Below are 18,891 nucleotides of genomic sequence, written 5' to 3'. Positions count from 1 at the left end.
TATATTTTATTATTGTGAAATGCATAGTAAGTCTACATAAAAATCCAGTGTATAAAAATAATGATTACAATTTTCATTTTGATAGGAACAAAAGACCCAAGGACACGGAGTGAGTTAAAATACCATGTCTTCTATATGTCTTCAGTTGCTGTGTATACAAATAGTTTTAATTTATTGTGCATGTGTGTATACGGTATGCAGTGTTTAAACAGGCATTATATAAGAGCTAAATCTGCCTATTGCACGTCTTTCTTTAGGCATGAAATGTTATATAAATCATTAATTAGATATTTATTAACATGACAAGACAATAATCAACTCTCGATGCCATCAGATACTCCAGATTTTAACTAGATTAGAACAATTTGGCTATTTCATGATTTAATTCAACCAGCGGCTGCCAGGCAGGATACGCCCACATTTTCGAGAGATGGATAGAGAACAAGCTAACAAGAAAGTGATTTTTCCTACAATCAAGGGCCATAATTCAGGAAATTACAATTCGATATGCGCAAATATCGAAAGGAACTGAATGAACGGCAGCCAATTTGTCTGTCAATTTTGGGCCAATTTCCACGAAATTTGAACTCAGTCGTCCTCAGTGTGTAACGGTGATATAATAATACGTTTTTTTAAATCGGATAAAAATTATGACCTCTATAGGATCCACAAGCTAAAAACGCAATTTTTCGTACAATAAAGGGCCATAATTCAGGAAGTTACGGTCCGATATGTGCGAATATCGAAAGGAACCAAGATCTTTGGGTTATAAACTTATATTTCAAGTTTCAACAAAATCGGATAAAAATTGTGACCTCTATAACATATTCTTATGCTATTCCAGAACGAATGGCGGCCATTTTGTCTGTCAATTTTGGGCCGATTTTCACGAAATTCAAACTCAGTCGTCCTTAGGGTGTAACAGTGATATAATAATACGTTTTTTTAAATCGGATAAAAATTATGACCTCTTTAGGGTCCACAAGCTAAAAACGTGATTTTTCGTACAATCAGGGGCCATAATTCAGGAAATTACGGTCCGATATGCGCGAATATCAAAAGGAACCGAGATCTTTGGGTTATAAACTTACATTTCAAGTTTCAACAAAATCGGATAAAAATTGTGACCTCTATAGGGTCCACAAGCTAAAAACGTGATTTTTCGTACAAACTGGGGCCATAATCCATGAAGTTTCGATCCGATACATGCCAATATCGAAAGCAGCCGAGATCTTTTGGAGATAAACCTATATTTCAAGTTTCGTTAAAATGGATAAGAATTGTGACCTGTAGAGTGTCCACAAACAAATTGTGGACGGACGGACAGGGGCGACAAGAATATACGTCCACATGAACCAAGATGTACGAAATGAACCAAGATCTTTGGGTTATAAACATGCATTTCACTTTCATCAAAATCGAATTAAAATTGTGACCCCTACAGGGTCCACAACATTTTTCGTACAATCAGGGGCCATAATTCAGGAAGTTACGATTCGATATGCACGAATATCGACAGGTACTGAGATCTTTGGGTTATAAACTTACATTTCAAGTTCCATCAAAATAGGGTCCACAACCTTGATATACCATGTTTTTAGGCTATTTGAGAACGAATGGCGGCCATTTTGTCTGTCAGTTTTGGGCCGATTTTCATGGAAATCGAACTCAGCCGTCCTTAGGGTGTAACGGTGATATAATAATACGTTTTTTTAAATCGGATAAAAATTATGACCTCTATAGGGTCCACAAGTTAAAAACGCGATTTTTCGTACAATCAGGGGCCATTATTCAGGAAGTTACGGTGCGAAATGCGTGAATATCGAAAGGAACCGAGATCTTAGGGTTATAAACTTACATTTCAAGTTTCAACAAAATCGGATAAAAATTGTGACCTCAATAGGGTCCACAACCTTGCTATACCATATTTTTTACGCTATTTGAGAACGAATGGCGGCCATTTTGTCTGTCAATTTTGGGCCGATTTTCACGAAATTCGAACTCAGCTGCCCTTAGGGTGTAACAGTGATGTACTAAAACATTTTTTTGAAATCGGATAAAAATTATGACCTCTATAGGGTCCACAAGCTAAAAACACGATTTTTCGTACAATCAGGGGCCATTATTCAGGACATTACGGTCCGATATGCACGAATATCAAAAGGAACCGAGATCTTCGGGTTATAAATTTACATTTCAAGTTTCAATAAAATCGGATAAGAATTGTGACCTGTAGAGAGTCCACAAACAAATTGTGGATCGACGGACGGACACACATATGGACTACAAACGTATAAAAATATGCATTTTAATCATTGAGAATTTTGACTTTAAGACTGTGTATACATTATTTGTTAGATATAACTTATGTTGTCTGCTAGCTTACAGATCATGTGATCTCGAGGATCTCATACAGAAATATGACTCATGAGTATGACATGTACCCGTTACAGGAGGTGAGAAATGAGAGAGAGAAGAAATGGGGTTTAACCTCCACTCAACACAAACTAGGTCATTTCGGGCCTAACATATGGTTCAATTTTATTTCAATAAAACTCTCTCTCAAATGCACTCACTAGTTATCATGCTTCTCTAATCACATGACCTGTGTATTCACAGCACACACCTGAACTAACATGCACTCTGACTGTTATTCTCTCACTCACAACTAGCAGACCACATAGTCAACAGGGATGGGTTGCCTTTATTGTTGAAATTTTCAGTATCTTTGTTTACCTGAGAATCTATAACAGGACTCTTACTCTTGGATCTTCTGATGGATCGAGTGCGTTCTTTCTCCTCATTCTTTTGTTCTTCCGTTCTCGACCACCAAGCTATAATTTTAAATTTATAAACTGAAGGTTTCAGTTAAACCATGGATATATACTGTATTATAAGGTCCATGGTTAAACTATTCCCCCACTCCTACGTTAAAAACATATTACAATTATAAATAAATACCTGAAAGATCCTTAAGTTCGCACCTGTCATTTGGCGGTAGCGAATCAACTCGCGGACCCATCATGCTTTGCAACGGCATTAGCAAACAAAAGTGCCAGACCACTCAACAGATTTCTATTGTTTTTATTTCTTAAATTAATGGTGATTGAGTAATAATTTATTAGGATTTAATACAAGCAATATAGAGAAATATTGCATTGTCGAAGATTTCAACTAAATATTTTTTTTTTTCGACGCAATGAACAAAGAAGACGACAATTCCCGCCATATATCCAAATGCCGACAGTGATGAAGTAATATTTGTATTTACTTTGAACTCTGTTCTATTTAAAAAAAAAAAAAAAAATCTTAGGAGATGCTTGTTCATGATGACAAAAAAGTCATAATTTTAATGGAACTGACTTTTCAATATTATTGATAGTAATATAATTGCTACTTTGTACAATTGAATTTTATATCATTGGAAAGAACCCGACATTCTGTACATTTTTGTAAAAGTTTTTCTATGTATAGAAAATATATGTTCTTTTTTTTAGTTATTTGCAATTTTATAGTGGGTATTAGAATTAACAATAATCCACTAATTGGCTTAGGGAGATGGGCCCTGCTGATTTAATGAGCTTAGGGGTACCTGGCTAATCTTTTAATTGACTCTAGGGTTAAAGTGTAGACTACCTATCTATAGTGGTGTAAAATCATCCAAATTGTACTATATTGCATGTCAATAGGGGGCAGCTCTAAACAAATATGGCAGAAAATTGATGCATCGTAACCAAATTTCAGGCAGATTAGCATAACCTATTTTGAGGTTACCATACAAGAGGCTTATTTCATACCCTGCTTTACCAGTCAATATCTTCAAATAATTAATGTATAATGAGTTCACTAGTAGTACCACTCGGCAAACCTTGGCAAACTCTGGTACCCTATATATCTAGCCTTGGCTGTACCTAAAGTCAGAAATCCTAAAAAACCCATTGTAAATAAAAACTTAATAATTAATGATGTAAGGTATAGGGAGTTCTTAAACTCATTTTGTATGCCAATTTATTTTAATGTTATAACTAATAATAATATGTATATAAATAATAATTTAAAGGCTTCGGTAAGTCTATTCTTAAGCACTGTTCAAAAATATGTAAATATTTCAACACTGCTATTTTCTTCCATGTTTCAAATTAGGAAATTCAAAGTGATATTCTTTGCGATATATTTTACGTTTATCAAAAACAAGACAGTTGTATATAGGTTCATGGGCAGAAATTCTAAAAAGAGGAAAAAAAGGATGTAAATGTTACCATATATACAGAAAACTCATGTAATTATGACAGATAGATATAGTGAATACGTTCCCCTGTGGGACCGGGGACAAGAGTAGGCTCAACCTTAGTTGAATTGTGTGTCGTAAAAAGCGACTAAAATTTGACAACTCTTATAATTTCCACATTAAAATAATTACATTAAAGTACCTTTCACATTTAAAAAAAAGAAAGAAAAAGGTCTGTGTGTCTAAATTATTTTTAAAATTATTGTTAATTGCTATAATCAGGTTTGTTAGGCAAGGTGGACTGGCCATCCATTTTTGACTGACATTCCAACGCTGTGCCATATTGGTGATGATCAGTATGCAAAGCATTTTTCAAACTTTAAGAAAGTTTGATTAGACCACATAGACCTAGTTCTTTTACGTAATTAAATGGCAAACATAAGATAATAGCAAAACTATTATGTTTTTCTTCTAATAGGAAATAGAAGTTCTGAATATGATTATTATATTGAATGATATGTATATATATAAATATAAATTGGTTTCTTTTTTCACATTTCGTGAAATATACCCCCCAAATTTTTTTTGATTAATAATTATAACATGAAACTAGAACTGCGAAGCAGTAATGACGGGTTTCACCGGTGCCACGTTACCCTTGAACTTATGTCACTTCCGGTACCAATGAAACCGTTAAACAGGTTTCCACATAAGCATTGCACACATGAAATAAAATGGACGCAGAAACAACCAAATCCAGCAATCAATTCATTTGCTACATGTCAGTGATCCTGTCAAAATTACATTACTTCCGGTGATAATGAAAATGTTAAATTGGTTTATGAAATCAGAAATAGCATCATCACATGTTGAAAATTTTATGTAAATCCTATAATAATTGCCACCTTTATAGACCAAAAACCTTGAAAAATGACTTGTAGAAAATCGCCTATTTCTCTGCAACCGTACAAGTTAGAAACCATTTTGAGGTATCTGTATGATCGAATGAGTTCATTCTATTTGTTGATTGGAATCAAATATCATAATTTTAAAAACATTACAAATCTGATTCATTTGAATAAAATATCTGTTTTGAAGGCTAAAAATACAGTTTTTGCCAAAATGACGTTACTTCCGGTGATAATGAAAATCTTAAATTACTTGTATGATATCGTAAATGGCATTATGTATCACACAGTGAAAATTTCATGAAAATCGAATAATAATTGACACTTTTTTTGACAAAAAAACCTTAAAAAGTGACCTGTTGAAAATTGCCTATTTCTCCGCAACTGAACAAGTTAGAAACCATTTTGTGATATCTATATGATCGTAAGGGTTCATTGTATTAGTTGATTTGAATCAAATATCAAAATTTTAAACAAATAACAAATATGACTCATTTGAATAAATTACTGGTTTCGAAGGCTATAAATACAATTTTTGCCCAAATTACGTCATTTCCGGTGATATTGAAAATGTTAAATTGGTTTGACCTAGTTAAAATTGACATTACACATCAAATGGTGTCACTTTTATGAAAATCGAATAATAATTGACTCTTTTACAGGCAAACTAGCGTAAAAAGTGACTCATGCAAAATTGCCCATTTCTCGGCAACTGCGCATATTACAAATTAATTTTCACATACATTCTCTCCGCATAGATTATTGCTACGAGTTTATGAAAGTTACGAAGTAATATTTTAAAATATGAAAACGCTGAATGGGTTGTAAATAGCTTAATTTTACACCTTTTTTCACCTTTTAATCGAAATAGCCCGAAAACGGAATCGAAATTAAAAAAAATGGTCCCAACATTTTGTGCGCCTTTAAAGGGCGCACAATTTCAGTTATACCAGATTTGAAAAAAATAATATTTGCTTTCGAAAAATGGTACCTAACTGTCAAAATTGTAGTTTTTTGTCAATTTACGCCACTTCCGGTGCCGACAGATAACACTATTGGTAACAAAAAAAATGACAATTGAGACAACGGGGCATATGAACTTTGTTTTATACAAATCGAACAATAAATAATTAATCTAGGACTGAAAAACTGAATTAGCCAATGGGGGCCAAGGAAAATTACCGAGACAAAAAATTTTCACATTTTTGCCCAAGTCAGAGGACTCGTTATATTTGTGTAAAACACGATTAAAAAATATTCATAAATAAAAAAGTTTTTTGTAAAAATTTAAATTTTCTAAATTTAGCGCCTAATATCTGCGAAGATTTGCCGAAAATCAAAAATCAAAAGTAGCGTAGCTATGTGCCCCGTCTCCGGCTATGCCAAAATGCATCGAAAGTTAAAATCCAATGATTATTGTTAAAATTACTGCAATATTTCTAAAAACGATAGCTTCGGTGATTTCGGACATTTCGCATTGTCGCAGAACGTTCAAAATAGCTTTATCCTCTAAGTCACACCCACTTTTCCGATAAAACCGAAGAAATCGTAACGATCCGACAATCAGTTGCTGAGATCTACTCAAAACAAAAGAAGAATAATAATAATAAGAACTAGAACTGCGAAGCAGTAATGACGGGTTTCACCGGTGCCACGTTACCCTTGAACTTATGTCACTTCCGGTACCAATGAAACCGTTAAACAGGTTTCCACATAAGCATTGCACACATGAAATAAAATGGACGCAGAAACAACCAAATCCAGCAATCAATTCATTTGCTACATGTCAGTGATCCTGTCAAAATTACATTACTTCCGGTGATAATGAAAATGTTAAATTGGTTTATGAAATCAGAAATAGCATCATCACATGTTGAAAATTTTATGTAAATCCTATAATAATTGCCACCTTTATAGACCAAAAACCTTGAAAAATGACTTGTAGAAAATCGCCTATTTCTCTGCAACCGTACAAGTTAGAAACCATTTTGAGGTATCTGTATGATCGAATGAGTTCATTCTATTTGTTGATTGGAATCAAATATCATAATTCTAAAAACATTACAAATCTGATTCATTTGAATAAAATATCTGTTTTGAAGGCTAAAAATACAGTTTTTGCCAAAATGACGTTACTTCCGGTGATAATGAAAATCTTAAATTACTTGTATGATATCGTAAATGGCATTATGTATCACACAGTGAAAATTTCATGAAAATCGAATAATAATTGACACTTTTATTGACAAAAAAACCTTAAAAAGTGACCTGTTGAAAATTGCCTATTTCTCCGCAACTGAACAAGTTAGAAACCATTTTGTGATATCTATATGATCGTAAGGGTTCATTGTATTAGTTGATTTGAATCAAATATCAAAATTTTAAACAAATAACAAATATGACTCATTTGAATAAATTACTGGTTTCGAAGGCTATAAATACAATTTTTGCCCAAATTACGTCATTTCCGGTGATATTGAAAATGTTAAATTGGTTTGACCTAGTTAAAATTGACATTACACATCAAATGGTGTCACTTTTATGAAAATCGAATAATAATTGACTCTTTTACAGGCAAACTAGCGTAAAAAGTGACTCATGCAAAATTGCCCATTTCTCGGCAACTGCGCATATTACAAATTAATTTTCACATACATTCTCTCCGTATAGATTATTGCTACGAGTTTATGAAAGTTACGAAGTAATATTTTAAAATATGAAAACGCTGGATGGGTTGTAAATAGCTTAATTTTACACCTTTTTTCACCTTTTAATCGAAATAGCCCGAAAACGGAATCGAAATTAAAAAAAATGGTCCCAACATTTTGTGCGCCTTTAAAGGGCGCACAATTTCAGTTATACCAGATTTGAAAAAAATAATATTTGCTTTCGAAAAATGGTACCTAACTGTCAAAATTGTAGTTTTTTGTCAATTTACGCCACTTCCGGTGCCGACAGATAACACTATTGGTAACAAAAAAAATGACAATTGAGACAACGGGGCATATGAACTTTGTTTTATACAAATCGAACAATAAATAATTAATCTAGGACTGAAAAACTGAATTAGCCAATGGGGGCCAAGGAAAATTACCGAGACAAAAAATTTTCACATTTTTGCCCAAGTCAGAGGACTCGTTATATTTGTGTAAAACACGATTAAAAAATATTCATAAATAAAAAAGTTTTTTGTAAAAATTTAAATTTTCTAAATTTAGCGCCTAATATCTGCGAAGATTTGCCGAAAATCAAAAATCAAAAGTAGCGTAGCTATGTGCCCCGTCTCCGGCTATGCCAAAATGCATCGAAAGTTAAAATCCAATGATTATTGTTAAAATTACTGCAATATTTCTAAAAACGATAGCTTCGGTGATTTCGGACATTTCGCATTGTCGCAGAACGTTCAAAATAGCTTTATCCTCTAAGTCACACCCACTTTTCCGATAAAACCGAAGAAATCGTAACGATCCGACAATCAGTTGCTGAGATCTACTCAAAACAAAAGAAGAATAATAATAATAATAAGAACTAGAACTGCGAAGCAGTAATGACGGGTTTCACCGGTGCCACGTTACCCTTGAACTTATGTCACTTCCGGTACCAATGAAACCGTTAAACAGGTTTCCACATAAGCATTGCACACATGAAATAAAATGGACGCAGAAACAACCAAATCCAGCAATCAATTCATTTGCTACATGTCAGTGATCCTGTCAAAATTACATTACTTCCGGTGATAATGAAAATGTTAAATTGGTTTATGAAATCAGAAATAGCATGATCACATGGTGAAAATTTTATGTAAATCCTATAATAATTGCCACCTTTATAGACCAAAAACCTTGAAAAATGACTTGTAGAAAATCGCCTATTTCTCTGCAACCGTACAAGTTAGAAACCATTTTGAGGTATCTGTATGATCGAAGGAGTTCATTCTATTTGTTGATTGGAATCAAATATCATAATTTTAAAAACATTACAAATCTGATTCATTTGAATAAAATATCTGTTTTGAAGGCTAAAAATACAGTTTTTGCCAAAATGACGTTACTTCCGGTGATAATGAAAATCTGAAATTACTTGTATGAAATCGTAAATGGCATTATGTATCACACAGTGAAAATTTCATGAAAATCGAATAATAATTGAGACTTTTATTGACAAAAAACCTTAAAAAGTGACCTGTTGAAAATTGCTTATTTCTCCGCAACTGAACAAGTTAGAAACCATTTTGTGATATCTATATGATCGTAAGGGGTCATTGTATTAGTTGATTTGAATCAAATATCAAAATTTTAAACAAATAACAAATATGACTCATTTGAATAAATTACTGGTTTCGAAGGCTATAAATACAATTTTTGCCCAAATTACGTCATTTCCGGTGATATTGAAAGGGTTAATTTGGTTTGACCTAGTTAAAATTGACATTACACATCAAATGGTGTCACTTTTATGAAAATCGAATAATAATTGACTCTTTTACAGGCAAACTAGCGTAAAAAGTGACTCATGCAAAATTGCCCATTTCTCGGCAACTGCGCATATTACAAATTAATTTTCACATACATTCTCTCCGTATAGATTATTGCTACGAGTTTATGAAAGTTACGAAGTAATATTTTAAAATATGAAAACGCTGGATGGGTTGTAAATAGCTTAATTTTACACCTTTTTTCACCTTTTAATCGAAATAGCCCGAAAACGGAATCGAAATTAAAAAAACTGGTCCCAACATTTTGTGCGCCTTTAAAGGGCGCACAATTTCAGTTATACCAGATTTGAAAACAATAATATTTGCTTTCGAAAAATGGTACCTAACTGTCAAAATTGTAGTTTTTTGTCAATTTACGCCACTTCCGGTGCCGACAGATAACACTATTGGTAACAAAAAAAATGACAATTGAGACAACGGAGCATATGAACTTTGTTTTATACAAATCGAACAATAAATAATTAATCTAGGACTGAAAAACTGAATTAGCCAATGGGGGCCAAGGAAAATTACCGAGACAAAAAATTTTCACATTTTTGCCCAAGTCAGAGGGCTCGTTATATTTGTGTAAAACACGACTAAAAAATATTCATAAATAAAAAAGTTTTTTGTAAAAATTTAAATTTTCTAAATTTAGCGCCTAATATCTGCGAAGATTTGCCGAAAATCAAAAATCAAAAGTAGCGCAGCTATGTGCCCTGTCTCCAGCTATGCCAAAATGTATCGAAAGTTAAAATCCCATGATTATTGTTAAAATTACCGCAATATTTGTAAAAACGATAACTTCGGTGATTTCGGACATTTCACATTGTCGCAGAACGTTCAAAATAGCTTTATCCTCTAAGTCACACCCACTTTCCCAGTAAAACCGAAGAAATCGTAACGATGCGACAAGTAGTTGCTGAGATCTACTCAAAACAAAAGAAGAATAATAATAATAATAAGAATAATAATTTTAACAAAAACAATAGTGTTTCACACAAGCTTCGCAGTGTGAAACCCTAATAATAATTTTAACAAAAACAATAGTGTTTCACACAAGCTACGCAGTGTGAAACCCTAACTAGAACTGCGAAGCAGTAATGACGGGTTTCACCGGTGCCACGTTACCCTAGAACTTATGTCACTTCCGGTACCAATTAAACCGTTAAACAGGTTTCCACATAAGCATTGCACACATGAAATAAAATGGACGCAGAAACAACCAAATCCAGCAATCAATTCATTTGCTACATGTCAGTGATCCTGTCAAAATTACATTACTTCCGGTGATAATGAAAATGTTAAATTGGTTTATGAAATCAGAAATAGCATCATCACATGGTGAAAATTTTATGTAAATCCTATAATAATTGCCACCTTTATAGACCAAAAACCTTGAAAAATGACTTGTAGAAAATCGCCTATTTCTCTGCAACCGTACAAGTTAGAAACCATTTTGAGGTATCTGTATGATCGAATGAGTTCATTCTATTTGTTGATTGGAATCAAATATCTTAATTTTAAAAACATTACAAATCTGATTCATTGGAATAAAATATCTGTTTTGAAGGCTAAAAATACAGTTTTTGCCAAAATGACGTTACTTCCGGTGATAATGAAAATCTTAAATTACTTGTATGAAATCAGAAATAGCATCATCACATGGTGAAAGTTTTATGTAAATCCTATAATAATTGCGACCTTTATAGACCAAAAACCTTGAAAAATGACTTGTAGAAAATCTCCTATTTCTCTGCAACCGTACAAGTTAGAAACCATTTTGAGGTATCTGTATGATCGAATGAGTTCATTCTATTTGTTGATTGGAATCAAATATCTTAATTTTAAAAACATTACAAATCTGATTCATTGGAATAAAATATCTGTTTTGAAGGCTAAAAATACAGTTTTTGCCAAAATGACGTTACTTCCGGTGATAATGAAAATCTTAAATTACTTGTATGAAATCGTAAATGGCATTATGTATCACACAGTGAAAATTTCATGAAAATCGAATAATAATTGACACTTTTATTGACAAAAAACCTTAAAAAGTGACCTGTTGAAAATTGCCTATTTCTCCGCAACTGAACAAGTTAGAAACCATTTTGTGATATCTATATGATCGTAAGGGTTCATTGTATTAGTTGTTTTGAATCAAATATCAAAATTTTAAACAAATAACAAATATGACTCATTTGAATAAATGACTGGTTTCGAAGGCTATAAATACAATTTTTGCCCAAATTACGTCATTTCCGGTGATATTGAAAATGTTAAATTGGTTTGACCTAGTTAAAATTGACATTACACATCAAATGGTGTCACTTTTATGGAAATCGAATAATAATTGACTCTTTTACAGGCAAACTAGCGTAAAAAGTGACTCATGCAAAATTGCCCATTTCTCGGCAACTGCGCATATTACAAATTAATTTTCACATAGATTCTCTCCGTATAGATTATTGCTACGAGTTTATGGAAGTTACGACGTAATATTTTAAAATATGAAAACGCTGGATGGGTTGTAAATAGCTTAATTTTACACCTTTTTTCACCTTTTAATCGAAATAGCCCGAAAACGGAATCGAAATTAAAAAAAATGGTCCCAACATTTTGTGCGCCTTTAAAGGGCGCACAATTTCAGTGATACCAGATTTGAAAAAAATAATATTTGCTTTCGAAAAATGGTACCTAACTGTCAAAATTGTAGTTTTTTGTCAATTTACGCCACTTCCGGTGCCGACAGATAACACTATTGGTAACAAAAAAAATGACAATTGAGACAACGGAGCATATAAACTTTGTTTTATACAAATCGAACAATAAATAATTAATCTAGGACTGAAAAACTGAATTAGCCAATGGGGGCCAAGGAAAATTACCGAGACAAAAAATTTTCACATTTTTGCCCAAGTCAGAGGACTCGTTATAATTGTGTAAAACACGACTAAAAAATATTCATAAATAAAAAAGTTTTTTGTAAAAATTTAAATTTTCTAAATTTAGAGCCTAATATCTGCGAAGATTTGCCGAAAATGAAAAATCAAAAGTAGCGTAGCTATGTGCCCCGTCTCCGGCTATGCCAAAATGCATCGAAAGTTAAAATCCAATGATTATTGTTAAAATTACTGCAATATTTCTAAAAACGATAGCTTCGGTGATTTCGGACATTTCGCATTGTCGCAGAACGTTCAAAATAGCTTTATCCTCTAAGTCACACCCACATTTCCGATAAAACCGAAGAAATCGTAACGATCCGACAATCAGTTGCTGAGATCTACTCAAAACAAAAGAAGAATAATAATAATAAGAACTAGAACTGCGATGCAGTAATGACGGGTTTCACCGGTGCCACTTTACCCTAAACATGTTACTTCCCGTACCAATGAAACCATTAAACAGGTTTCCACATAAGCATTGCACACATCAAATAAAATGGACGCCGAATCAACAAAATCCAGCAATATCAATTCATTTTATACATTTGTTACATGTAAGTGTACTGTACTTCCGGTGATAATGAAAATGTTCAATTACTTTTATGAAATCAGAAATGACATAGGGCATCACATGGTGAAAATTGTATGTAAATCGAATAACAATTGCCACTTTTATAGACCAAAAACCTTGAAAAGTGACTTGTAGAAAATCGCCTATTTCTCTGCAACCGTACAAGTTAGAAACCATTTTCTGGTATCTGTATGATCGTATGGGTTCAATCTATTTGCTGATTGGAATCAAATATCATAATTTTAAAAACAATACAAATAAGACTCATTTGAAAAAAATATCTGTTTTGAAGGCTAAAAATACAGTTTTTGCCAAAATGACGTTACTTCCGGTGATAATGAAAATGTTAAATTAGTTCTATGAAATCATAAATGACACAAGATATCATATGGTGAAAATTTTATGAAAATCGAATAATAACTGACACTTTTATAGACCAAAAACCTTGAAAAGTGACTTAAGGAAAATCGCCCATTTCTCTGCAACCGTACAAGTTAGAAACCATTTTGTGGTATCTGTATGATCGTATGGGTTCAATCTATTTGATCAATAGAATCAAATATCATAATTTGAAAAAAATAACAAATACGAATCATTTGAATAAAATATTGTTTTTTGAAGGCTAAAATTTAAGTTTTGAGCAAATGACGTCATTTCCGGTGGCAGCGCAAGGGGTAAAATGGTTTGACATAGTCCACTATGGCATTAGGCATCCAATGGCGAAAGAAAATTGAAAATCGAATAATAATTGATTCTTTTACAGCCAAAATTACGTGAAAAGTGACTCATGCAAAATTGCCTATTTCTCGGCAACTGCTTATATTACAAACTAATTTTCACATACATTCTCTTCGTATGGATTATAGCTACAAGTTTATAAAAGTTACGTAAAAATATTTTAAAATCTGAAAAGCCTGAATGAGTTGTAAATAGGTCAATTTTACGCCTTTTTTCACCTCTTAATCCAATTTGCTAGAAAATGAAAAAGAAATTAAAAAAACTGCTTCCGACATTTTTTGCGCCTTTAAAGGACACACTCTTTGAGTCATATAATTTTTCAAAAAAATAATATTTGTTTTCAAAAAATGGTACCTAACTGTCAAAATTGTAGTTTTTGGTAAAATTATGCCACTTCCGGTGCCGACAGATAACACTTTTGGTAATAAAAAAAATGACAATTGAGACAACGAAGCATATGAACTTTGTTTTATACAAATCGAACAATAAAAAATTAAGCTAGGACTGAAAAACTGAATTAGCCAATGGAGGCCAAGGAAAATTACTGAGACAAAAAATTTTAACATTTTTGCGCAAGTCAGATGACTCTTTAATTCTGTGCACAACACGAGTAAAAAATATTCATCAATAAAAAAGTTTTTTGTAAAATTTTAAATTTCCGATAGTTGGCGCCTAATATCTTCGAATTTTTGCTGAAAATCAAAAATCGAAAGTAGCGCAGCTATGTGCCCTGTCTCCAGCTATGCCAAAATGTATCGAAAGTTAAAATCCCATGATTATTGTTAAAATTACCGCAATATTTGTAAAAACGATAACTTCGGTGATTTCGGACATTTCGCATTGTCGCAGAACGTTCAAAATAGCTTTATCCTCTAAGTCACACCCACTTTCCCAGTAAAACCGAAGAAATCGTAACGATGCGACAAGTAGTTGCTGAGATCTACTCAAAACAAAAGAATAATAATAATAATAATAATAACTAGAACTGCGAAGCAGTAATGACGGGTTTCACCGGTGCCACGTTACCCTTGAACTTATGTCACTTCCGGTACCAATGAAACCGTTAAACAGGTTTCCACATAAGCATTGCACACATGAAATAAAATGGACGCAGAAACAACCAAATCCAGCAATCAATTCATTTGCTACATGTCAGTGATCCTGTCAAAATTACATTACTTCCGGTGATAATGAAAATGTTAAATTGGTTTATGAAATCAGAAATAGCATCATCACATGTTGAAAATTTTATGTAAATCCTATAATAATTGCCACCTTTATAGACCAAAAACCTTGAAAAATGACTTGTAGAAAATCGCCTATTTCTCTGCAACCGTACAAGTTAGAAACCATTTTGAGGTATCTGTATGATCGAATGAGTTCATTCTATTTGTTGATTGGAATCAAATATCATAATTTTAAAAACATTACAAATCTGATTCATTTGAATAAAATATCTGTTTTGAAGGCTAAAAATACAGTTTTTGCCAAAATGACGTTACTTCCGGTGATAATGAAAATCTTAAATTACTTGTATGATATCGTAAATGGCATTATGTATCACACAGTGAAAATTTCATGAAAATCGAATAATAATTGACACTTTTTTTGACAAAAAAACCTTAAAAAGTGACCTGTTGAAAATTGCCTATTTCTCCGCAACTGAACAAGTTAGAAACCATTTTGTGATATCTATATGATCGTAAGGGTTCATTGTATTAGTTGATTTGAATCAAATATCAAAATTTTAAACAAATAACAAATATGACTCATTTGAATAAATTACTGGTTTCGAAGGCTATAAATACAATTTTTGCCCAAATTACGTCATTTCCGGTGATATTGAAAATGTTAAATTGGTTTGACCTAGTTAAAATTGACATTACACATCAAATGGTGTCACTTTTATGAAAATCGAATAATAATTGACTCTTTTACAGGCAAACTAGCGTAAAAAGTGACTCATGCAAAATTGCCCATTTCTCGGCAACTGCGCATATTACAAATTAATTTTCACATACATTCTCTCCGTATAGATTATTGCTACGAGTTTATGAAAGTTACGAAGTAATATTTTAAAATATGAAAACGCTGAATGGGTTGTAAATAGCTTAATTTTACACCTTTTTTCACCTTTTAATCGAAATAGCCCGAAAACGGAATCGAAATTAAAAAAAATGGTCCCAACATTTTGTGCGCCTTTAAAGGGCGCACAATTTCAGTTATACCAGATTTGAAAAAAATAATATTTGCTTTCGAAAAATGGTACCTAACTGTCAAAATTGTAGTTTTTTGTCAATTTACGCCACTTCCGGTGCCGACAGATAACACTATTGGTAACAAAAAAAATGACAATTGAGACAACGGGGCATATGAACTTTGTTTTATACAAATCGAACAATAAATAATTAATCTAGGACTGAAAAACTGAATTAGCCAATGGGGGCCAAGGAAAATTACCGAGACAAAAAATTTTCACATTTTTGCCCAAGTCAGAGGACTCGTTATATTTGTGTAAAACACGATTAAAAAATATTCATAAATAAAAAAGTTTTTTGTAAAAATTTAAATTTTCTAAATTTAGCGCCTAATATCTGCGAAGATTTGCCGAAAATCAAAAATCAAAAGTAGCGTAGCTATGTGCCCCGTCTCCGGCTATGCCAAAATGCATCGAAAGTTAAAATCCAATGATTATTGTTAAAATTACTGCAATATTTCTAAAAACGATAGCTTCGGTGATTTCGGACATTTCGCATTGTCGCAGAACGTTCAAAATAGCTTTATCCTCTAAGTCACACCCACTTTTCCGATAAAACCGAAGAAATCGTAACGATCCGACAATCAGTTGCTGAGATCTACTCAAAACAAAAGAAGAATAATAATAATAAGAACTAGAACTGCGATGCAGTAATGACGGGTTTCACCGGTGCCACTTTACCCTAAACATGTTACTTCCCGTACCAATGAAACCATTAAACAGGTTTCCACATAAGCATTGCACACATCAAATAAAATGGACGCCGAATCAACAAAATCCAGCAATATCAATTCATTTTATACATTTGTTACATGTAAGTGTACTGTACTTCCGGTGATAATGAAAATGTTCAATTACTTTTATGAAATCAGAAATGACATAGGGCATCACATGGTGAAAATTGTATGTAAATCGAATAACAATTGCCACTTTTATAGACCAAAAACCTTGAAAAGTGACTTGTAGAAAATCGCCTATTTCTCTGCAACCGTACAAGTTAGAAACCATTTTCTGGTATCTGTATGATCGTATGGGTTCAATCTATTTGCTGATTGGAATCAAATATCATAATTTTAAAAACAATACAAATAAGACTCATTTGAAAAAAATATCTGTTTTGAAGGCTAAAAATACAGTTTTTGCCAAAATGACGTTACTTCCGGTGATAATGAAAATGTTAAATTAGTTCTATGAAATCATAAATGACACAAGATATCATATGGTGAAAATTTTATGAAAATCGAATAATAACTGACACTTTTATAGACCAAAAACCTTGAAAAGTGACTTAAGGAAAATCGCCCATTTCTCTGCAACCGTACAAGTTAGAAACCATTTTGTGGTATCTGTATGATCGTATGGGTTCAATCTATTTGATCAATAGAATCAAATATCATAATTTGAAAAAAATAACAAATACGAATCATTTGAATAAAATATTGTTTTTTGAAGGCTAAAATTTAAGTTTTGAGCAAATGACGTCATTTCCGGTGGCAGCGCAAGGGGTAAAATGGTTTGACATAGTCCACTATGGCATTAGGCATCCAATGGCGAAAGAAAATTGAAAATCGAATAATAATTGATTCTTTTACAGCCAAAATTACGTGAAAAGTGACTCATGCAAAATTGCCTATTTCTCGGCAACTGCTTATATTACAAACTAATTTTCACATACATTCTCTTCGTATGGATTATAGCTACAAGTTTATAAAAGTTACGTAAAAATATTTTAAAATCTGAAAAGCCTGAATGAGTTGTAAATAGGTCAATTTTACGCCTTTTTTCACCTCTTAATCCAATTTGCTAGAAAATGAAAAAGAAATTAAAAAAACTGCTTCCGACATTTTTTGCGCCTTTAAAGGACACACTCTTTGAGTCATATAATTTTTCAAAAAAATAATATTTGTTTTCAAAAAATGGTACCTAACTGTCAAAATTGTAGTTTTTGGTAAAATTATGCCACTTCCGGTGCCGACAGATAACACTTTTGGTAATAAAAAAAATGACAATTGAGACAACGAAGCATATGAACTTTGTTTTATACAAATCGAACAATAAAAAATTAAGCTAGGACTGAAAAACTGAATTAGCCAATGGAGGCCAAGGAAAATTACTGAGACAAAAAATTTTAACATTTTTGCGCAAGTCAGATGACTCTTTAATTCTGTGCACAACACGAGTAAAAAATATTCATCAATAAAAAAGTTTTTTGTAAAATTTTAAATTTCCGAAATTTGGCGCCTAATATCTTCGAATTTTTGCTGAAAATCAAAAATCGAAAGTAGCGCAGCTATGTGCCCTGTCTCCAGCTATGCCAAAATGTATCGAAAGTTAAAATCCCATGATTATTGTTAAAATTACCGCAATATTTGTAAAAACGATAACTTCGGTGATTTCGGACATTTCGCATTGTCGCAGAACGTTCAAAATAGCTTTATCCTCTAAGTCACACCCACTTTCCCAGTAAAACCGAAGAAATCGTAACGATGCGACAAGTAGTTGCTGAGATCTACTCAAAACAAAAGAAGAATAATAATAATAATAAGAACTAGAACTGCGAAGCAGTAATGACGGGTTTCACCGGTGCCACGTTACCCTTGAACGTATGTCACTTCCTGTACCAATGAAACCGTTAAACAGGTTTCCACATAAGCATTGCACACATGAAATAAAATGGACGCAGAAACAACCAAATCCAGCAATCAATTCATTTGCTACATGTCAGTGATCCTGTCAAAATTACATTACTTCCGGTGATAATGAAAATGTT

General features: G+C 32.6%; 1 long non-coding RNA gene across 10 annotated transcripts in view; it reads right to left on the bottom strand.

Moving 5' to 3' along the window:
* LOC130010669 (uncharacterized) overlaps positions 1-18,891 on the bottom strand; it is a 114,520-nt gene that overhangs the window by 10,457 nt on the left and 85,172 nt on the right. For 3 of the 10 annotated variants that reach the window (XR_008785929.1, XR_008785927.1, XR_008785931.1), the window contains exon 2: positions 2,737-2,834. The exons of 2 other annotated variants lie outside the window; for them this stretch is intronic. This is a non-coding gene — a long non-coding RNA (uncharacterized LOC130010669). Of the gene's footprint in view, positions 1-2,736; positions 2,936-2,961; positions 2,980-3,797; positions 3,816-18,891 lie in introns of those variants that run through there. 5 more of the 10 variants (XR_008785930.1, XR_008785934.1, XR_008785932.1 and 2 more) reach the window with 5 other exon arrangements.

This window comes from Patella vulgata, chromosome 2 (assembly GCF_932274485.2).
Source record: "Patella vulgata chromosome 2, xgPatVulg1.2, whole genome shotgun sequence".
Taxonomy (NCBI): Eukaryota; Metazoa; Mollusca; class Gastropoda; family Patellidae; genus Patella; species Patella vulgata.
Note: the sequence above shows the minus strand (reverse complement) of the source record. Positions and strands in the feature narration are given on the sequence as shown.